The sequence below is a fragment of the Bombina bombina genome, chromosome 5 (assembly GCF_027579735.1).
Source record: "Bombina bombina isolate aBomBom1 chromosome 5, aBomBom1.pri, whole genome shotgun sequence".
NCBI classification, from domain to species: Eukaryota; Metazoa; Chordata; class Amphibia; order Anura; family Bombinatoridae; genus Bombina; species Bombina bombina.
The window spans coordinates 27,871,049-27,896,096 of NC_069503.1; the positions used below are offsets into that span (position 1 = coordinate 27,871,049).

The 25,048-nt window shown below is 37.0% G+C and overlaps 1 protein-coding gene across 1 annotated transcript in view; it reads right to left on the reverse strand.

Moving 5' to 3' along the window:
- The window catches only part of LOC128659735 (oocyte zinc finger protein XlCOF26-like), a 43,882-nt gene extending 27,255 nt beyond the window's left edge, over positions 1–16,627 (reverse strand). Inside the window, exons 1-2 of the mRNA XM_053713315.1 lie at positions 16,609–16,627; positions 7,481–7,546 (exon numbers count right to left, since the gene is read on the reverse strand). The gene's annotated coding sequence lies outside the window, so the exon portion shown is untranslated. The remainder of the gene's footprint in view (positions 1–7,480; positions 7,547–16,608) is intronic.
- Between the last annotated feature and the right edge of the window lie 8,421 nt (positions 16,628–25,048).

Here is a 25,048-nt window from a genome sequence, read left to right on the forward strand (position 1 = left end):
CTGCCGCCCCCAACGTCGCCTCCACCTACCTACAATTATTAACCCCTAATCTGCCGACCGGACCTCACCGCTACTATAATAAATGTATTAACCCCTAATCCGCCTCACTCCCGCCTCAATAACCCTATAATAAATAGTATTAACCCCTAATATTCCCTCCCTAACATCGCCGCCACCTAACTTCAAGCATTAACCCCTAATCTGCCGACCGTACCACACCGCTACTCTAATAATTTTTTTAACCCCTAAAGCTAATTCTAACCCTAACACTAACACCCCCCTAAGTTAAATATAATTTAAATCTAACTAAATAAATTAACTCTTATTAAATAAATTATTCCTATTTAAAGCTAAATATTTACCTGTAAAATAAACCCTAATATATCTACAATATAAATTATAATTATATTGTAGCTATTTTAGGATTAATATTTATTTTACAGGCAACTTTGTATTTATTTTAACTAGGTACAATAGCTATTAAATAGTTAATAACTATTTAATAGTTACCTAGTTAAAATAATTACAAAATTACCTGTAAAATAAATCCTAACCTAAGTTACAATTAAACCTAACACTAAACTATCAATAAATTAATTAAATAAAATACCTACAATTATCTACAATTAAACCTAACACTACACTATCAATAAATTAATTACATACAAATACCTACAAATAAATACAATGAAATAAACTAACTAAAGTACAAAAAATAAAAAAGAACTAAGTTACAAAAAATAAAAAAATATTTACAAACATTAGAAAAATATTACAACAATTTTAAACTAATTACACCTACTCTAAGCCCCCTAATAAAATAACAAAGACCCCCAAAATAAAAAAAATGACCTACCCTATTCTAAAATTAAAATAGAAAAGCTCTTTTACCTTACCAGCCATGAAAAGGGCCCTTTGCAGGGCATGCCCCAAAGAATTCAGCTCTTTTGCCTGTAAAAAAACATACAATACCCCCCCCCCCAACATTACAACCCACCACCCACATACCCCTAATCTAACCCAAACCCCCCTTAAATAAACCTAACACTAAGCCCCTGAAGATCTCCCTACCTTGTCTTCACCACGCCGGGTTCACCGATCGATCCAGAAGAGCCTCCGATGTCTTGATCCAAGCCCAAGCAGGGGGCTGAAGATGTCTATGATCCGACTGAAGCCTTCATCCAAGCGGGAGCTGAAGAGGTCCATGATCGGGCTGAAGTCTTCTATCAAGCGGCATCTTCAATCTTCTTTCTTCCGGATCCATGGTCATCCCGCCGACGCGGAACATCCATCTTCACCGACGACTTCCCGACGAATGACGGTTCCTTTAAGGGACATCATCAAAGATGGCGTCCCTCGAAATCCGATTGGCTGATAGGATTCTATCAGCCAATCGGAATTAAGGTAGGAAAATTATGATTGGCTGATGGAATCAGCCAATCAGATTCAAGTTCAATCCGATTGGCTGATCCGATCAGCCAGATTGAGCTTGCATTCTATAGGCTGATCGGAATAGCCAATCGGATTGAACTTGAATCTGATTGGCTGATTCCATCAGCCAATCAGAATTTTCCTACCTTAATTCCGATTGGCTGATAGAATCCTATCAGCCAATCGGAATTCGAGGGACGCCATCTTGGATGACGTCCCTTAAAGGAACCGTCATTCGTCGGTGAAGATGGATGTTCCTCGTCGGCGGGATGACCATGGATCCGGAAGAAATAAGATTGAAGATGCCGCTTGATAGAAGACTTCAGCCCAATCATGGACCTCTTCAGCTCCCGCTTGGATGAAGACTTCAGTCGGATCATGGACATCTTCAGCCCCCCGCTTGGGCTTGGATCAAGACATCGGAGGCTCTTCTGGATCGATCGGTGAACCCGGCGTGGTGAAGACAAGGTAGGGAGATCTTCAGGGCCTTAGTGTTAGGTTTATTTAAGGGGGGTTTGGGTTAGATTAGGGGTATGTGGGTGGTGGGTTGTAATGTTGGGGGGGTATTATATGTTTTCTTTTTACAGGCAAAAGAGCTGAATTATTTGGGGCATGCCCCGCAAAGGGTCCTTTTCAGGGCTTGTAAGGTAAAAGAGCTTTTCTATTTTAATTTTAGAATAGGGTAGGGCATTTTTTTATTTTGGGGGTCTTTGTTATTTTATTAGGGGGCTTAGAGTAGGTGTAATTAGTTTAAAATTGTTGTAATATTTTTCTAATGTTTGTATATTTATATTTTTTAATTTTTGTAACTTAGTTCTTTTTTATTTTTTGTACTTTAGTTAGTTTATTTCATTGTATTTATTTGTAGGTATTTTATGTAATTAATTTATTGCTAGTGTAGTGTTAGGTTTAATTGTAACTTAGGTTAGGATTTATTTTACAGGTAATTTTGTAATTATTTTAACTAGGTAGCTATTAAATAGTTATGAACTATTTAATAGCTATTGTACCTGGTTAAAATAATTACAAAGTTGCCTGTAAAATAAATATTAATCCTAAAATAGCTACAATATGATTATAATTTATATTGTAGCTATATTAGGGTTTAATTTACAGGTAAGTATTTAGCTTTAAATAGGAATAATTTATTTAATAAGAGTTAATTTATTTCGTTAGATTTAAATTATATTTAAGTTAGGGGGGTGTTAGTGTTAGACTTAGCTTTAGGGGTTAATACATTTATTATAGTAGCGGTGTGGTCCGGTCGGCAGATTAGGGGTTAATAATTGTACGTAGGTGGAGGCGACGTTGGGGGCGGCAGATTAGGGGTTAATAAATATAATATAGGGGTCGGCGGTGTTAGGGGCAGCAGATTAGGGGTACATAGGTATAATGTAGGTTGCGGCGGTGTACGGAGCGGCAGATTAGGGGTTAAAAAAAATATGCAGGTGTCAGCGATAGCGGGGGCGGCAGATTAGGGGTTAATAATTGTAAGGTATGGGGTGTTTAGACTCGGGTTCATGTTAGAGTGTTAGGTGCAGACAGGGCCGCCACTAGAAATTTTGGGGCCCCTGACTTAACCATTGATCAGGGCCCCCCCCCTCCTTTGACATGTGCAATTTTTGACCAAGTGACTAAAATGTATATGCACTTTATTCTTAATTGTCTATTTAAACTTGGAAATGCTGTAAAGGTAGTAACATACACTGAAACACACACACACACACTCACACAAGGATTCACATATAGACACTCTAGCAAACACACAAAGAAACTCAGACACACACAACCAAACAGACACTTAGCACTTGTTTACATTGACCTGACAAGTAATGAGGTAAACTACAGTTTTGTAAAAAAAAAGGAGATTTAGAAAACAAAATATGGAGTTCTGATTATCTTTTTGTAAAGGAAGATGCAAACTAAATGATGACAACAGCATGCAGTGGCTGAAAGGAAGGGCCTTGAACTGCCTAAACAATAATTTAAAGGTTAAATGGTAGATTGGTGACTTCCGGAAAGGTCTCATTAGTCTCAAAGTCTGTAGAAAGATGTGAATAATCAGTAGTAAGGTCAAAATGTCCTAAAAAGGAACAGACAAAGGACACACACACAAACTCAAACTTTCACATACACCCAAAGAAACACCAACAGAGACAGCCTCAGAAAACACACAAAGACATACACACACACACACACACACAGAGACACCCACAGAAAACACAGAAAGACATACATACACACCCTCACTGAGACATCCACAGAAAACACACAAAGACATACACAGAAAATACACTGCCTCATAGAGACATCCACAGAAAACACAGACATACATACACACACACCCTCACAGAGACATCCACAGAAAACACAGACATACACACCCACCCTCACAGAGGTATCCAGACAAAATACACAAAGACCAACACACGCCCACCCTCACAGAGACACCCATAGAAAAAGCTCAAAGACATATGCACACACCCTCACAGACATCCACAGAAAATGCACAAAGACATACACACCCACCCTCACAGAGATACCAACCGAAAAAAATACATACACACTCATAGAGACACAAACCAAAGCACAAAGACATAAATAGACACCCACAGAAACACTCACAGGAGGAAACATTTATGCACCTTGCATCCCCTTAATCAACAGTGTGTGACATGCATGATAAAAAAAATGCAGAAATTAAGAGATCACTTTTTAAAGAATCATATTTATAAATGTGCAAACAAAAATAATTCTGTGAATTCAAAATTGTACATTAATGATCTAGGTAGATGGCTAGATGAAGAAAAGTACTTTTAATAGGTTGACATATGTTTGTTTGATATTTTCCCCAACCAAGAGCACCACTTCAAATATAGTGTACAAATGTTCCCATCTGTCAGCTATACTTGTGGATTTTTTTTTTATTTTTTTTTAAATATTTATTTTATTGAGGCAAAAAAAAAACAAGTACAACAATCCCAGAGAGAAGGATAACATTCCAGAGCAGTAATACAGGACTATAGTCACATACAGTAAAATATCCGTCAACAATATGTAGACCCAAATACAATGTTACCCTTCATCAATGCCTCTTTTCTTGATTTTAACAAATAAGGTCGTTAGTGCCTTCTGCAAAACAAAGATCCACTCATGGGATCTGATAACTGGGGATAATCGGAAGACATGCCACATGGTTCCAATCACTAAATATAAAATAAAATAAAGGGGTTGCGAACTTAAACTAATCTTAAATGAGCTTCAAATGGGTATTATAAGGTTATCGCTAACACTGTAGTACCATATCAAAAGTTAAAGGAATTGCAAATTCAAGCTAAACCCGCTTAGAGAAACTCTGGAAGATACCAAATATTATACAGATTATGAACAATATGAAATTACAGTGTGCTCAGATGTAGGCTCGAGGAAAAAAGACAGTTCCAGTCCAGGTCCCACAAGGGAGACCTGAAAACAATCATACATTAGCGCAACCTCAAGTTAATGTTTAAATGATATAAAATCTCAACCCCTAACAAGCTATATGTAAGTAGGAATGTATATGTAAATACAACAGTGATATTCTTATTATTGGGGCCCAAGGAGCAGCAGGGACTTCTTGGACAGGGCAGAGACTACGTAACTCTGCCAATACTTGTGGATTTTGAAAATACTGTACTCTATATGGTCTTGGTGGAACCTAAGCTGTGGTACTCATACCATTAGATCTGGTTAAATGCAGGATTTAAGCTTGTTGGTATGCATTTCAAAATTAAGTCAGCTGTAGAGTAAACTGAACAGTTTTAAGTTAACCTGTCTCATTCCAACACTGAGCAATCTTAGTCTGAGAGTATAACATGTTATGCAGATGTAAAAATCTTAGATAAAATGCCTCCTTGTATCTGGAAAGTCCTTGCATAAAGGGGCAGTAAACTGGAATGTAATATATATCATTTGTGTATTGAGGAGGAAAAATTTCTGCATGGTTTTAAATATAGAATTTCTACAGCATTGTCAAATAATCATAAATACACTGCTGCTAAAAAATGTGTTTTGATGGACCCCTGGCCCCACCATACAACTACTACCATACTGAAGTTACAATCTTAAATTGCACAAAGAAATAAAAAAACATTTGCTAAGTAATTCCTACCTCCTCTGCAAATGAAAGTGATCAGTCGTCTGACTCAGGCACACGCTCTACAAACAAAATGCCAAGTCTGTCTAACACTGTGCTTAGTGGTTTAGTGCACACTCAGAAATCCTCTCAAATGCTAATACTTTACTCCTTGTAATAACATTTCCCATGCTCAATCAGCACTCTGCTGTAGTACCCACTGGTGGCTGCCAAAATTAAAAAAAAAAAAAAAAAAAACTTTTTTTTTTTTTAGTTCTTGCCTCATGGGGCCCCCCTAGCCCATTGGGCCCCTGACAGGAGTCACCCCTGTCACCCCCTGATGGCGGCCCTGGGTGCAGACTTAGGAACTGTTTCCCCATAGGAAACAATGGGGCTGCGTTAGGAGCTTAACGCTGCTTTTTTGCAGGTGTTAGGTTTTTTTTCGGCTCAAACTGCCCCATTGTTTCCTATGGGGATATCGTGCACGAGCACGTTTTTGAAGCTGGCCGCGTCCGTAAGCACCGCTGGTATCGAGAGTTGCAGTGGCGGTAAATTATGCTCTACACTCCCTTTTTGGAGCCTAACGCACTGAAAACCCAGCTATTCTGTGAACTCTAAATACCAGCGGTATTTAAAAGGTGCGGCCAAAAAAAAGCATGCATTAGCTACGCGGGTCGTTACCGACAAAACTCTAAATCTAGCCGTATGTGTCAATGTGAACTTAATATGGGATGTAGCAGCATTAAGGGTAGATACAAATTTCTCCAGGGATCCAATGTCACCCCCACCACACGCCAAAAATGTAATCTATGTAACGCCACCAGGTGGCGCCACATAGTAGGAATAATTAATTTTCAAAAACAAACTTTTCTTCAAATTGGTTAATGTATATATTGGCATAGGTAGGGGTGACATTGGATCCCATGGCAGCTCCCTGTCTGCATATAAAATGTGTCCTGGAATAAGAAATAATTGTAATAGAGAACAATTTCTAATAACTCTATGATAAATTCCTGTTGGGTAATAGCGTAATCATTAGTAGAGGACAATGTCTTCCTTGTAGCTCCTAACCCTCTAGAGTGGGTAATAGATGTATACAAACTAGTTACGTCTAGAGTATACAATATACATTTATTGGAAGCAATATCTAGATTTTCCAATTTCATCAAGAACTCACTAGTATCTTTTATGTATGACATAGATTTTACTACATATGGTTGTAATAATTTGTCTATAAAAGATGGAAACGTTTGAAAATACAGAGTTAGTACTAGCCGCAATTGGTCTCCCAGGTGGTGTAGATCTATTTTAATGAATCTTTGGGAGCGTGTAAAATACAGGAATATTAGCATCCTCTACCAGCAGAAACTTTTTGGTGTCTGAATCTATAATGCCATTATTTTCAGCTCTTTCCACGCACCCAAACATTTCTTTCTTAATTAATCTTGTGCGGTCATTAGTCAATTTTTCGTATACACTGTTATTGTTAAGCTGTGTTAATATTTCATGGACATAGTACTCCCTGTCCAAAAGAACAGTGGCCCTGCCCTTGTCTGCCTGTTTGCAAATGATATCCGTTTTTCTTTAAATTATCCATTGCTGCATATTCCAATTTAGACATATTTCTATTAAACCTTAACGATTTCTGTTTTGATTTTAATGCTTCAATATAGTTATTGACTAAATCAATAAATCTATCCACGCTACTATGGTAGTTACTGGGTGTGAAATTACTCTTGTTCCTTAAGCCCACTGATTTTATACTAAGACAACCATCATTGTCAGTATTATTTATACTATTCACTTTCATGATATTGGAATTACTGACAGTCCCAATGTCCATCATATGTTGCTGTACATAGAATGACTTTAACTTTAAATTCCGGTAGAACCTTTGTAAATCCTGTTCCAGATCCAAAAAAAATTAAATTTTACCTTATCACAGAACGATAGTGCCCTCTCCAGGAGTGAGCGTTCATCAGCACCAAGTCCATGAAAAACCTAGAACAGAGGTATTGAGACCCAAAATAAATGAAGGGAGAAAACAAAGACAAAACAGAAAGGCTTTTGTTTCTGAGTATAATGTGTTAAGTAAAGGTATTTCTGGGATTGTGAGGAAACATTGGCATTTATTGAGGGATTGCCATCCATCACATTAGGTTTTTAAAAGTTATCCCCTTTCAGCATATAGAAGGTCTTGCAATATTAAAGATAGACTGGTGAGGGCTGATGTAGGTAGCAATAAATGAGATAACACAGGATATATTACATCTAAGAGGAATAGCTGCTTCCCTTGTCTATCATGTTCAAATTGTAATAGTATGATTAAAGGAGACATATTCACACATCCCCTTACAAGTCAGAAATGTAAAATCTCTGGATTTCACACATGTAATACTACTTATGTAGTTTATGTAATTAAATGTCCATTTGGGATTATTTACTTGGGCGAGATGACCCAAAAAGTGAGAGACAGAATGATACAGCATAAATCGGCAATAAGACGTAAGGATAAGGAGCCCCAGTGGCTCATCACTTTATTGAAGCTAGTCATTCTGTCTCTCAACTTAGGTTTCAGATTATTAAACACATTGCCCCTTTAAGAAGGGTAGGTAATAAAGAGCTTTATCTTAAAGGGACAGACCACACCAGAATTGTTATTGTTTTAAAAGATAGATAATCCCTTTATTACCCATTCCCCAGTTTTGCATAACCAACACAGTTATATTTATATACTTTTAACCGCTGTGATTATATTGCATCTAAGCCTCTGCAAACTGCCCCTTTATTTCAGTTCTTTTGACAGACTTGCAGTTGAGCCAATCAGTGTTGGCTCCCAGGTAACTTCACCTGCATGAGCACAGTGTTATCTATATGAAACACATGAACTAACACCCTCTAGTGGTGAAAAACTGTTAAAATGCATTCTGAAAAGAGGTGGCCTTCAAGGTCTAAGAAATTTGCATATGAACCTTCTAGGTTTAGCTTTCCACTAAGAATACCAAGAGAACAAAGCAAAATTGGTGATAAAAGTAAATTGGAAAATTGTTTAAAATTACATGCTCTATCTGAATCATGAAAGTTTATTTTGGCCTAGACTGTCCCTTTAATAGGTGATAAGCACACTGGATCTATAAATTAGATTCTATGTGTCCAAAAGGAATGAATAGGGATATGGAATGGAATTTATTTGTGTAGATATTCGCTGCCACAATGTTCTGTTTTGTTTTTTAATGTAAATATATTAGACACCACTAGGTGGGGATATAATATAAGTAAACTCTGCAAAAAGTATGAAGGAGTTAATGAAAAGGTTAATGAAATGATTAAATAAACCCCCTGTGTTTGTGTATAAAGGTGAGCATTTTGGGTATTACCTGTTATGACATGAATAAGGGCAGACAGCCCGAAACGTTGTCTTTTTCTGTTCCCTCTATGCTTTAATAAAGTTGAGTATTTGTATCTCAAGTTCACAGTGCGGCTGGCATTCTATTATTACTTTGATTCTTTGGGGTTGCAGGCCCCTACAGCTTGCACGTGAGTAATAAGGAGGTGCTGGACAGTGATATTGACTATTTTCTATCTTAAAAATGGGAAGACATCCTAGGTACCCCCTACCCTTCAAAAGTGTGGTCCTGGTATTTTGACCTTACCTCTAAAGTTATTCACTGCACAACTATCGTTGAGACGTACTATAAAGTGCTCTCCCACTGGTACTTCGTGCCCATGAGATTATTCAAATTACATGTAATCACTATGCCTCTCTGCTGGAGGCAGTGCGGTCAACTGGGCGACTCTCCGCATATCTGGTGGGGCTGTCTGAAACTTAGGCCGTTCTGGAATATGGTCTTCTCAGCACTGTCCAGACTAGGTATCAGAGTCCCAAAAACACCTGAAATAGCACTATTACATCTAGGGCTTCACCCCTTACTGAAATACCAAAGTTAACTTTGTATCTACCTCTTCTCGGCCGCTAAACTGGCCATAGCAAGGGCCTGAAAGAGGGACTGTCCCCCGGGTTGGCAAACTATACTAGACATCATGGCCTACATCAATGCTATGGAGCGTAATGTCTTTTTTATACTTAACAAGCTAGACTTTGTACTTATATGGGAAAACTGGTCTACTACCTACAAAACTAACTGGTCACATAGGATAGCTTTGTAATACACCTAGGTGCTGCCCCCCCCCCTTCTTTTTCACCTCTTGCGGGTGTTCATCACCCACTTGACTTTGTACTGTTCTGTATGTACATTTTATGTAGGAGTAGAGATTTAATCTGCATTCATGTTTTGAAACGCAGATGTCTATGTGAGTCTCCATATTGTGCAACAGACTTTTTGCTTTTGAGTACATAAGTTGTATTGATTTGGTTATTTTTCAATAAAGCCTTTTGAAAACGAAAAAAAAAAAAATAAAAAAAAATTATTCCTTATCTTATCTCTGTCTGTAAACCAAAGCCCTTTATTTATAAAGAACAATTTATAATGAACATTTATTACACATTAGTCCTACTAACCTCAAGGGGTATAATGTCTTCTGTTGGCCCTTGTTTACATAGCTTTTCAATATCTATTACTTAAGTATTTATTTTTGAGTACAGGTAGTGAATTCAATAGGCCAAATTAGCAAGTTTTATTTTTTAAAGTTTTAATATGTGTGTGGATATTTTATTCCTCTATAAACTCCTGATATAAATGATAGTGCATTATATACATTTATACAAACTAATGTTATTGTCATAAAGGGCTTTGTCAGCTGTAAAACACAAAGACCTAAATACCATTGAGGTGGTAAATTGTGAAAACTAAGTAATAAAAACATTTATCGCCATTAAAGTCTACGGAGAGTTTTTATGATACCAACAGTTTCCAAACTTTACCACCGCAATGAAAACACGGCCAAAGTATGATCTGTTGTAACCATATAGAAAAAGCACTTAAATCTGTGTTTAAAGGGGCAGTCTACTCCAGAATTGTTATATTTTAAAAAGATAGATAATCCCTTTATTACCCATTTCCCAGTTTTGCATAACTAACATGATTATATTAATATACGTTTTACCTCTGTGATTATCTTGTTTCTAAGCCTCTGCAGACTGCCCCCTTATCTCAGTGCCTTTGACAGACTTGTATTTTAGCCAATCAGTGCTAACTCATAAATAACTCCATATGAGTGAGTACAATGTTATCTTTTTATGGCCCACATGGACTAGCGGTGTCTAGTTTTTAAAATCTGTCAACATTCACTAAGTTAAGAGGCAGCTTTAAAGTGATTAGAAATTAGCATATGAGCCTACCTAGGTTTAGCTTTCAACAAAGAATACCAAAAGAACTAAGCAAATTTGATGATAAAAGTAAATAGAAATGTTTTTTAAAACTGCATGTCCTATATGAATCAAGAAAGTTTAATTTTGGCTCTACTGTCCCTTTAAATTACAGATAGATATTTAAGGAAATACAAACTAGGTTACAAAGATGGGCTTCATTTCTGATCATTTTATCTAAAAATTTCATCTTAATGAAAATAGTTATTCTCCCACTGAGTATGAATCTCTTAATATACTTTTTACCTCTGTGATTACCCTGTATCTAAGCCTCTGCAGACTGCTCCTTACCTCAGTTATATTAATATACATTTTACTTCTGTGATTACCTTGTATCTAAGCCTCTGCAGACTGCTCCTTACCTCAGTTATATTAATATACATTTTACCTCTGTGATTACCCTGTATCTAAGCCTATGCAGACTGCTCCTTACCTCAGTTATATTAATATACATTTTACCTCTGTGATTACCTTGCATCTAAGCCTCTGCAGACTGCCCTCTTCTCTCAGTGCTGACTCAAATAACTCAATGGGAGTGAGCACAATGTTATCTACAGTATATGGCATGCATGAACTAGCACTATCTAGATGTGTAAAACTCTCAAATGCACCGAGATAAGAAGTGGCCTTCAAGGGCTTAGAAATGAGCATATGAGCCTACCTAGGTTTAGCTTTCAATAAAGAATACCAAAACAACAAAGCAAGTTTGATGATAAAACCAAATAGTAAAGTTGTTTAAAATGGCACGCCCTATCTGAATCATTAAAGGGACAGTCAACACAACATTTATAATGACTTATTCCTATGTAGTAGTTCATTTTAATGTAAACCTCCTGTAGCCCATGTTTAATGCATATATGCGTTTCAGGAATTAAAAAACGGAATTTAATCTAACAAAGATTTCTTTGCTTATCTGCAGGCAAGGCATTTTGTCTCGGAAATAACTAAGGAAAGGGGTTGGAGCTGGGGACTAGGAAAACTGGAAGACTGGCTTGTATTAGCCAGGAATGGACACATGTCAATAGCTCCTTGTTATCATTTCCTAAATGCTAGTAAAGGTCTTCCAATTTTATTCAAAATGGCAGCAGATTGGAACACATTAATCCCTCAGGGCAATGTTGAACCAAAGCTGCTTCAATTATCATTAAATAAAATTGCCCAGACCACACTTTCTGCCACCTGGCGTGAATCACAGGTTAAACTTCTTCATAGAGCTTATTTTACACCTGGGAGGGGCCTCAGATGTGGCAATTTTGGATTTAATAAGTGCCCCAAATGTGCATATCCTGCAGCAGATTTAACGCATATGTTCTGGGCATGTCCTAAAATAAGAAATTTCTGGCTCAAATTAGAATACTGGCTAAAAACTGTATTAAAGATAGCTCCTGTGACTTTAACATTTCTTCAAATAGTATTCTGTGTAAATAGGGAACCTGGTAAGCAAGTCAATGAAAAAGTAGTAATCTCTTCTATTCTGGCTACCAGGTATTTAATCTGCAAAAAATGGAAAAGTCGAGCACTTCCAAGTATTGTTGAAGTAAAGAACTGCATGAAAAAACAATGCATACTTGAGCAAAGGGATACAAATATAGACAATGAACAAGATATTAGGAAATTCTTTAGCGAATGGGCAATATTTCTAAAGATATTTCCCACTACTGAAATAAATCACATAATTTTTCCATTTCGACACTCAGAAACAGTCCTGCTAGGAAACTGGTAGGCGGCCGGAGGGAGATGCGGAGGGAGATCGGGTAAAGGGGATTTCCCCCCCCCCCTTTTTTTTTTTTGTTGTTTTTTGGAGAATAAAATAAAAAGCACCAACAGAGTATATTTACATAATTAATAGAGGTTAGTTTCTTCCAGATCTGGATTGGTCTTTTCATTTCTTTTTTGTCTATGTGAATATACATTATGCAGGTATTATTGCTGTTTTTGTTTTTTTTAAGACCTCTTTTGCGGCTTGGAATGGAAAAGCCAATGCTGTTTTTGTATTATATCTACTCTGTTGGATTATAAATAAAGAATTAAAAAAAAAAAAAAAAAAAAAAAAAAAAAAAGACACGCCCTATCTGAATCATTAAAGGGACAGTCAACACAACATTTATAATGACTTATTCCTATGTAGTAGCTCATTTTAATGTAAACCTCCTGTAGCCCATGTTTAATGCATATATGGTTTTTGTTCAAAATCACTTACTTTTCATACTCCGGCCGATTTGAAATTTCCCGGACGTCATCCTAAATGAACGCTCTGTTGAAAATAACTGCTCCGTGTCGAGCAAGCTCGTGTACGTCTTTTGCGCATGCGCATTGTATTTAAGAGTTTAGTCTCACAGCGCCAAGTGCAAGCTCCTCTGACTTCTCCCTTGACTTCTAACTTGACTTTCACTGCATAACCCTCCCCCCTCACAATTACTGTACCATACGGTTCCTCCCTACAAAGCAGCCATGTCACGTAACACACAATACTTGCAGCTATACAAATGGCACGAGCCAGACACCATGGGGGGAGCTTTATAATATTGCCAGTAATTAATGCACACACTGGTAGCGCCAAGTGCAAACCCCTTGCACATCAATAGAAAATAAAATGCAATGCCTGTACTGGTGTCTTTAGTACTAGATACAGAACTGCACAATGTCAGACCACTATAGTGTAATGTTACACCGAGATATTTCTGTTACAGCCTCAGTCCCCATACATAATACTATAAGTGACATTGTGCAGTTCTGAATAATGAGATAAATATATTAGGTGTAATGTCCCTTTAAATCTGACCCTGCTACATATCTGCCCCTAGTTAGTCTGAGCAGGGTGATAAGATCATGTAAAACAATACAAGTGTCGCTAACAAACTAATATAGCAACCCTTTGTCTACTCAGTAACAAGGTCAGATTGGCTCCTACAAATAAGGCAAACTATGTGGGGTTATTAGTTACTGGGCGCCCCTAGATAAAGCAGAGCTGATAATGTGCACTTTGGGGGCCACAGTGTACATTAACCCTTCACTAGCACAGAGAGCTGCACATTGTGTATTAACCCTTCACTAGCACAGAGAGCAGCACAGTGTGTATTAACCCTTCACTAGCACAGAGAGCTGCACATTGTGTATTAACCCTTCACTAGCACAGAGAGCAGCACAGTGTGTATTAACCCTTCACTAGCACAGAGAGCAGCACAGTGTGTATTAACCCTTCACTAGCACAGAGAGCAGTACAGTGTGTATTAACCCTTCACTAGCACAGACAGGAGCACAGTGTGTATTAACCCTTCACTAGCACAGAGAGCAGCACACTGTGTATTAACCCTTCACTAGCACAGAGAGCTGTACAGTGTGTATTAACCCTTCACTAGCACAGAGAGCTGCACTTTGTATTAACCCATTCACTAGCACAGGGAGCAGCACAGTGTGTATTAACCCTTCACTAGCACAGAGAGCAGCACAGTGTGTATTAACCCTTCACTGGCACAGAGAGCTGCACATTGTGTATTAACCCTTCACTAGCACAGAGAGCAGCACAGTGTGTATTAACCCTTCACTAGCACAGAGAGCTGCACATTGTGTATTAACCCTTCACTAGCACAGAGAGCAGCACAGTGTGTATTAACCCTTCACTAGCACAGAGAGCAGCACAGTGTGTATTAACCCTTCACTAGCACAGAGAGCAGTACAGTGTGTATTAACCCTTCACTAGCACAGACAGGAGCACAGTGTGTATTAACCCTTCACTAGCACAGAGAGCAGCACACTGTGTATTAACCCTTCACTAGCACAGAGAGCTGTACAGTGTGTATTAACCCTTCACTAGCACAGAGAGCTGCACTTTGTATTAACCCATTCACTAGCACAGGGAGCAGCACAGTGTGTATTAACCCTTCACTAGCACAGAGAGCAGCACAGTGTGTATTAACCCTTCACTAGCACAGAGAGCAGCACAGTGTGTATTAACCCTTCACTAGCACAGAGAGCAGCACAGTGTGTATTAACCCTTCACTAGCACAGAAAGTAGCACAGTGTGTATTAACCCTTCACTAGCACAGAGAGCTGCACAGTGTGTATTAACCCTGTCATAGCACAGAGAGCAGCACAGTGTGTATTAACCCTGTCATAGCACAGAGAGCAGCACAGTGTGTATTAACCCTGTCATAGCACAGAGAGCAGCACAGTGTGTATTAACCCTTCACTAGCACAGAGAGCAGCACAGTGTGTATTAACCCTTCACTAGCACAGAGAGCAGCACAGTGTGTATTAACCCTTTACTGGCACAGAGAGCAGCACAGTGTATATTAACCCTTCACTGGCACAGAGAGCAGCACAGTGTGTATTAACCCTTCACTAGCACAGAAAGCTGCACAGTGTGTATTAACCCTTCACTAGCACAGTGTGTATTAACCCTTCATTGGCACAGAGAGCAGCACAGAGTATTAACCCTTCACTAGCACAGAGAGCAGCACAGTGTGTATTAACCCCTTCACTAGCACAGAGAGCAGCACAGTGTGTATTAACCCCTTCACTAGCACAGAGAGCAGCACAGTGTGTATTAACCCTTTACTAGCACAGAGAGCAGCACAGTGTGTATTAACCCTTCACTAGCACAGAGAGCAGCACAGTGTGTATTAACCCTTCACTAGCACAGACAGTAGCACAGTGTGTATTAACCCTTCACTAGCACAGAGAGCAGCACAGTGTGTATTAACCCCTCACTAGCACAGAGAGCAGCACAGTGTGTATTAACCCTTCACTAGCAAAGAGAGCAGCACAGTGTGTATTAACCCCTTCACTAGCACAGAGAGCAGCCCAGTGTGTATTAACCCTTCATTAGCACAGAGAGCAGCACAGTGTGTATTAACCCTTCACTAGCACAGAGAGCTACACAGTGTGTATTAACCCTTCACTAGCACAGAGAGCAGCACAGTGTGTATTAACCCTTCACTAGCACAGAGAGCAGCACAGTGTGTATTAACCCTTCACTAGCACAGAAAGCTGCACAGTGTGTATTAACCCTTCACTAGCACAGAGAGCAGCACAGTGTGTATTAACCCTTCATTGGCATAGAGAGCAGCACAGAGTATTAACCCTTCACTAGCACAGAGAGCAGCACAGTGTGTATTAACCCTTCACTAGCACAGAGAGCTGCACAGTGTGTATTAACCCTTCACTAGCACAGAGAGCAGCACAGTGTGTATTAACCCTTCACTAGCACAGAGAGCAGCACAGTGTGTATTAACCCTTCACTAGCACAGACAGTAGCACAGTGTGTATTAACCCTTCACTAGCACAGAGAGCAGCACAGTGTGTATTAACCCCTCACTAGCACAGAGAGCAGCACAGTGTGTATTAACCCTTCACTAGCACAGAGAGCAGCACAGTGTGTATTAACCCCTTCACTAGCACAGAGAGCAGCCCAGTGTGTATTAACCCTTCATTAGCACAGAGAGCAGCACAGTGTGTATTAACCCTTCACTAGCACAGAGAGCAGCACAGTGTGTATTAACCCTTCACTAGCACAGAGAGCTGCACAGTGTGTATTAACCCTTTACTAGTACAGAGAGCAGCACAGTGTGTATTAACCCTTCACTAGCACAGAGTTGAACAGCACTTACTATCCCATTGCCTGGCACAAACAGGTAAATAACATACATTAAAAGGACAACATTTATAAAACTATGTAAGAAGACCAGAAAGTGACTAAAACGTTTATCACACAATACACACAGCCTGACTCACTCACCCAGCAGCAGCTGCACAGGAAGTAAATGGGAGGGGAACAACAGAACACTGGAGCTCCACTCTAGACAGGAAACATGTGACCTCCACTGCAATTTTTTTTTTCTATTTCAATAAAACTTTAATGTTTCAAACAACTAATATGCACAATCATTCAGAAAACTTTTTTTTTTTTTTAAATAAACTTTAATGTATCAAACAACCAATAGGCACAATTCTGAAAACAAAATTGCTTTCTTTTGGTTTATGGCGAGTGACATTTATAAGGTTAAGGCAAAGTGTAAGCAAATGTAATGATTAAGTTATAAATAGATCAGGAAATCACAGGAGGAATTCTTTAGTGTTTATGTATTATCTACTGTTTTATATGAACAATACTGAACTATTTATAGCTCCACTCTACACAAGAAACACAATGTGACATCCACAACCTCCAGTTCTCTTTAAACAAGAAGAAGGTTTGCTGCTTTTTTTTTTTACCGTATTTAACCCCGTAGTGACCTGACTGTTGTACCAATTTTTTAGCGTTAGCGACCAAGGCTGTTTTTACATTGCTGCGGTGTTTGTGTTTAGCTGTAATTTCCATCTTACGCCTTTACTGTACCCACACATATTATATACTCATTACTGTACCCACACATATTATATACTCATTACTGTACCCACACATATTATATACTCATTACTGTACCCACACATATTATATACTCATTACTGTACTCACACATATTATATACTCATTACTGTACCCACACATATTATATACTCATTACTGTACTCACACATATTATATACTCATTACTGTACCCACACATATTATATACTCATTACTGTACTCACACATATTATATACTCATTACTGTACCCACACATATTATATACTCATTACTGTACCCACACATATTATATACTCATTACTGTACTCACACATATTATATACTCATTACTGTACCCACACATATTATATACTCATTACTGTACCCACACATATTATATACTCATTACTGTACCCACACATATTATATACTCATTACTGTACTCACACATATTATATACTCATTACTGTACCCACACATATTATATACTCATTACTGTACTCACACATATTATATACTCATTACTGTACTCACACATATTATATACTCATTACTGTACCCACACATATTATATACTCATTACTGTACTCACACATATTATATACTCATTACTGTACTCACACATATTATATACTCATTACTGTACTCACACATATTATATACTCATTACTGTACCCACACATATTATATACTCATTACTGTACTCACACATATTATATACTCATTACTGTACTCACACATATTATATACTCATTACTGTACCCACACATATTATATACTCATTACTGTACTCACACATATTATATACTCATTACTGTACTCACACATATTATATACTCATTACTGTACCCACACATATTATATACTCATTACTGTACCTCACAAATATTATATACTCATTACTGTACCCACACATATTATATACTCATTACTGTACTCACACATATTATATACTCATTACTGTACCCACACATTTTATATACTCATTACTGTACCCACACATATTATATACTCATTACTGTACTCACACATATTATATACTCATTACTGTACTCACACATATTATATACTCATTACTGTACCCACACATATTATATACTCATTACTGTACCCACACATATTATATACTCATTACTGTACTCACACATATTATATACTCATTACTGTACCCACACATATTATATACTCATTACTGTACCCACACATATTATATACTCATTACTGTACTCACACATATTATATACTCATTACTGTACTCACACATATTATATACTCATTTACTGTACCCACACATATTATATACTCATTACTGTACTCACACATATTATATACTCATTACTGTACTCACACATATTATATACTCATTACTGTACCCACACATATTATATACTCATTACTGTACTCACACATATTATATACTCATTACTGTACCCACACATATTATATACTCATTACTGTACTCACACATATTATATACTCATTACTGTACCCACACATATTATATACTCATTACTGTACTCACACATATTATATACTCATTACTGTACTCACACATATTATATACTCATTACTGTACCCACACATATTATATACTCATTACTGTACCCACACATATTATATACTCATTACTGTACTCACACATATTATATACTCATTACTGTACCCACACATATTATATACTCATTACTGTACTCACACATATTATATACTCATTACTGTACCCACACATATTATATACTCATTACTGTACTCACACATATTATATACTCATTACTGTACCCACACATATTATATACTCATTACTGTACTCACACATATTATATACTCATTACTGTACCCACACATATTATATACTCATTACTGTACTCACACATATTATATACTCATTACTGTACTCACACATATTATATACTCATTACTGTACCCACACATATTATATACTCATTACTGTACTCACACATATTATATACTCATTACTGTACCCACACATATTATATACTCATTACTGTACTCACACATATTATATACTCATTACTGTACTCACACATATTATATACTCATTACTGTACCCACACATATTATATACTCATTACTGTACTCACACATATTATATACTCATTACTGTACCCATACATATTATATACTCATTACTGTACTCACACATATTATATACTCATTACTTTACCCACACATATTATATACTCATTACTGTACTCACACATATTATATACTCATTACTGTACTCACACATATTATATACTCATTACTGTACCCACACATATTATATACTTATTACTGTACTCACACATATTATATATTCATTACTGTACTAACACATATTATATACTCATTACTGTACCCACACATATTATATACTCATTACTGTACCCACACACATATTATATACTCATTACTGTACTCACACACATATTATATACTCATTACTGTACTCACACATATTATATACTCATTACTGTACCCACACATATTATATACTCATTACTGTACTCACACATATTATATACTCATTACTGTACCCACACATATTATATACTCATTACTGTACTCACACATATTATATACTCATTACTGTACCCATACATATTATATACTCATTACTGTACTCACACATATTATATACTCATTACTGTACTCACACATATTATATACTCATTACTGTACCCATACATATTATATACTCATTACTGTACTCACACATATTATATACTCATTACTGTACCCACACATATTATATACTTATTACTGTACTCACACATATTATATATTCATTACTGTACTAACACATATTATATACACATTACTGTACCCACACATATTATATACTCATTACTGTACCCACACACATATTATATACTCATTACTGTACTCACACACATATTATATACTCATTACTGTACTCACACATATTATATACTCATTACTGTACCCACACATATTATATACTCAGTACTGTACTCACACATATTATATACTCATTACTGTACTCACACATATTATATACTCATTACTGTACACACACATATACTCATTACTGTACTCACACATATTATATACTCATTACTGTACCCACACACATATTATATACTCATTACTGTACTCACACATATTATATACTCATTACTGTACCCACACACATATTATATACTCATTATACTGTACTCACACATATTATATACTCATTACTGTACCCACACATATTATATACTCATTACTGTACTCACACATATTATATACTCATTACTGTACCCACACACATATTATATACTCATTACTGTACTCACACACATTATATACTCATTACTGTACTCACACATATTATATACTCATTACTGTACCCACACACATATTATATACTCATTACTGTACTCACACATATTATATACTCATTACTGTACACACACATATTATATACTCATTACTGTACCCACACACATATTATATACTCATTACTGTACACACACATATTATATACTCATTACTGTACTCACACATATTATATACTCATTACTGTACCCACACACATATTATATACTCATTACTGTACCCATACATATTATATACTCATTACTGTACCCACACACATATTATATACTCATTACTGTACCCATACATATTATATACTTATTACTGTACTCACACATATTATATACTCTATACTGTACCCACACATATTATATACTTATTACTGTACTCACACATATTATATACTCATTACTGTACTCACACATATTATATACTCATTACTGTACCCACACATATTATATACTCATTACTGTACTCACACATATTATATACTCATTACTGTACCCACACATATTATATACTCATTACTGTACTAACACATATTATATACTCATTTACTGTACCCACACATATTATATACTCATTACTGTACTCACACATATTATATACTCATTACTGTACCCACACATATTATATACTTATTACTGTACCCACACATATTATATACCGTTTTTCTCGCCATAAGATTGACTTTCTACAGATACCATTATTTTCATCATATCATAATTTTTACTAAATATTTTTATAAATTATGATTAAAAATATTAAAAACCACGCTTTTTTTTTTTACTTTTACCCCTAAAATCTGTTACGCATCTACAACCCCCAAGAAAACAACATGGCTAAACAGTTTCTTCATTTTGTCCTGAGTTTTGAAATACCCAATTTTCAATTTTTACAATTAACCTTTTTCTCCTTCAGTGACCTTTTAACCCCAACCCTCCCCCTAGATCTAACCCTCCCCCTAGATCTACCACTAAGCCTAGATCTAACCCTAACCCTACATAACTATTTATTTTTATTATTTTTACTATTTAATTTTTGTTCATCTGTTACAGCTGCGGTCCTTAAGGAGATAAAGGGATAGTAAATTCAAAATTTAACTTGCATGATTCAGATAGAACATGTCATTTTAAGACACTTATAAATTCACATCTATTTTTAAATGTGCTTTGTTCTCTTGTTATCCCTTGCTGAAAGAGAATACGCACATATTCAACACTAGTGGGAGCTAGCTGCTGATTTTTGCCTGCACACATTTGTCTTTTGCGATTGGATGACTATGGCTCCGTTCGGGCAGCGCTCCAAGCAAACTGGGACTCGCTTGTAGCATTTTCCTCACATTTGCAAGTGAGATGCCTGGCGTTTTTGAGTGCTCTGATGACGTAAGTCCCAGCGCTTCCATAGTGCTGGAAAAGCTGTCACTTTTCAGAGCAAGCTCAGACGCTTGGCAACATGGCAGCCTCCGCACACGTTTTGCTGTGGAGGCTGCCATGTTTTTATAAGCAGCAGAGGAGGGACAAGTGAGGCGGATAAGTCTGACAGCAGCATTTAGTACAGGGCAAATTGGAGATAGGTTAAGTAAGCCCTGTACTAAATGCTGCTGTCATGCTTATCCGGTGTTATGCTGAGAATTGTTTCCCCAGTGTCTCTGGTTTCCCCTGCCTCTCGGCAAACATCGGAACTCTGACCCACCTCCATTCAGCTGCTCTCAGCTCAGCACCCATACTATTATTAGCTTAATGTGGCAGGATAAGCTACAGGGGCTGAGCTGAGAACAGCTGAATGAAGGTGGGTCAGAGTTCCAATGTTTGCCGAGAGGCAGGGGAAACCATTCTCGAACAACGGTGTTGTGTAAACAGCTTAAATAAAAATAATCCTCCACTAATAAAGAGAGACACAATTTAAACATTTTTACAGTCAGCTACAAGGGAGCATATTTAAAAACGTTCATTATTGTGCAGCAGATCCCTTTGCGCATGCAATCGTTTTCTCTAAGCTCCCTTGCTTGTGACGTCACCTAGCGCCACGTCATCGCTGGAAGTGAAGCGCCTCCACTAGCTCCTGAGCGCTGCCCGAACGCGGCCTATATGTGTTCATCTTGCTGACAGTAGTGCAATGTTGTTCCTTCAGCAAAGGATAACAAGAGAACGAAGCAGATTTTATAATGGAAGTAAATTGGAAACTGCATGTTCTTTCTGATTTATAAAAGTCTGTTTTTGACTTGAGTGTCCCTTAAATGATTTTTTATTTATTATGAAAATAACAGTTTTGATTCTGACTATGACTAAGTTTCCTCCCATGTGCTTGACACAGGAGCCAGCAATCATTAAAGATCTACACATTGCTATACAATGGGTTGTCAAGAATGAGGCACTGTTCTGTGGGCGCATAACCATGCCAAGTTATGTGTCAATGAATGAAGATGACCGCCAGAAGGCCATAGATAACGTGATGCAAAGAGAAGAACCAGAAGCAAGGGAGCCATTCCTCTTTGTATTTCAGCACAGAGAAGATATGGAGTTGTTTTTGCAGGCATGTCTTGACCAACAGGGCCTCCAAGTTAATGTCATGTTCAACAAATGACTGATGGACAAGGGGTGGTGGTGTGTTTCTGTTTAAACTGCACATACATACACACACCCTCACAGAGACAACCAAAGAAAACACACAGACATACTCACACACCCTCAGAGAGACATCCACAGAAAACGCAGACATACATACACACACCCTCAAAGAGACATCCACATAAAAAATTATACACATCCACCCTCACAGAGGCATCAAGAGGAAATACACAAAGACATACATACACACACCCTCACAGGGACACAAATAGAAAAAGCACAACGACATATGCACACACCCTCACAGACATACACAGAAAATGCACAAAGACATATACACCCACTCTCACAGAGAGACCAACAAAAACAACAAAACAGTGTTTGACATGCATGATAAAAAAAATTGCAGAAATTAAGAGATCACTTTTTAAACAATCAGATTTGCAAATGTGCAAACAAAAATGAAACTCTATGAATTCAAAATTGTAGATTAATGTTATCGGTAGATGGTTAGATGAAGAAAAGTACTTTTAAAAGGTTGACATATGTTTGTGTTTTGTCCCCCAAACAAGAGCAACACTTCAATTATGGTGTAAACATGTTCCCATCTGTCAGCTGTACTTATGGATTTTGAAAATGCTGTGCTCTATATGGTCTTGGTGGAACCATAAGCCGTGGCACTAGGTCTCATACCATTAGATATGGTTAAATGCATGATTTAGGCTCGTTTGTATGTATTTCAAAATTAAGTCAGCTGTAGTGTAAACTGAACAGTGTTAAGTTAACCTGTATCATTTGAAACACTGAGAAATCTTAGTTTGAAAGTATAACTTTTTATGCATATGTAAAAATCATAGATAAAATGCCTCCTTGCATCTGTAAAGTCCTTGCATAAAGGGGCAGTAAACTGAAATGTAGTTAAAATGTATATATTACAAAAAAAAATATCTTTCAAAAGGGCAACTACCATTTGTGTATTAAGGAGGAAACCTTTATGCATGGCTTTAAATATAGAATTTCTACAGCATTGTCAAATAATCATAAATACACTGCTGCAGATTGCTAAAAAAATAAATGTTTTTTATGGACCCCTGGCCCCACCATACTACTACCACACTGAAGTTACAATCCAAAATTGCACAAAGAAATAAAAAAAAATTACTATGTAAGTCCTACCTCCTCTGCAAATGAAAGTGCTCTGCCATCTGACTCAGACACACACTGTACAAACTTAAAGGGCTACTGGACCCACATTTTTTCTTTCATGATTCAGATAGAGCATGCAATTTTAAGCAGCTTTATAATTTGTTCCTATTATAATTTTTTATTCGTTCTCTTGCTATCTTTATTTGAAAAGTTAGGAATGGAAGCTTTGGAGCATGACTATTTTTTGTTCAGTACCCTGGATAGAGCTTGCTAATAGGTGCCTGCATTTAGCCATCCAATAAGCAAGCGTAACCCAGGTTCTCAAACTAACATGGGCCGGCTCAAACGCTTTTATTTCTTCTTTTTCAGATAAATATAGGAAGAGAACGAAGAAAATGTAATAATAGAAGTAAATACCTTTACTTGATAAGATAAGATAAAATATATGAAGTTGCAAAGTTGGCACCAGATTGTTTTCCATAAAGAGCGTTGGGCAAGGCTGATAACGTCTGTCCTATGATGGGGTTCATGCCGTGTATATATCCACAAATAAATAAGTGGCTCAAAGGATTTTAACTCTTTTTAAAATAACAGTTACTTTTTGAAAACATAACCAAATTTGTTCCACATTTGCTATCTGTTTATTGCAATACTAGTGTTAAAGTCCGTGTAGACGGTCAAAAATGTGTCCAACTTACTAACCCTTATTTACCCACCTCTCCCTCCGAGAACCTTTGCCTACCATCTGACCCCCCCATCCACTCAGATCTCCTCTCTCTTATCCCCCCTCCCTCCTTCACCCTCCCTG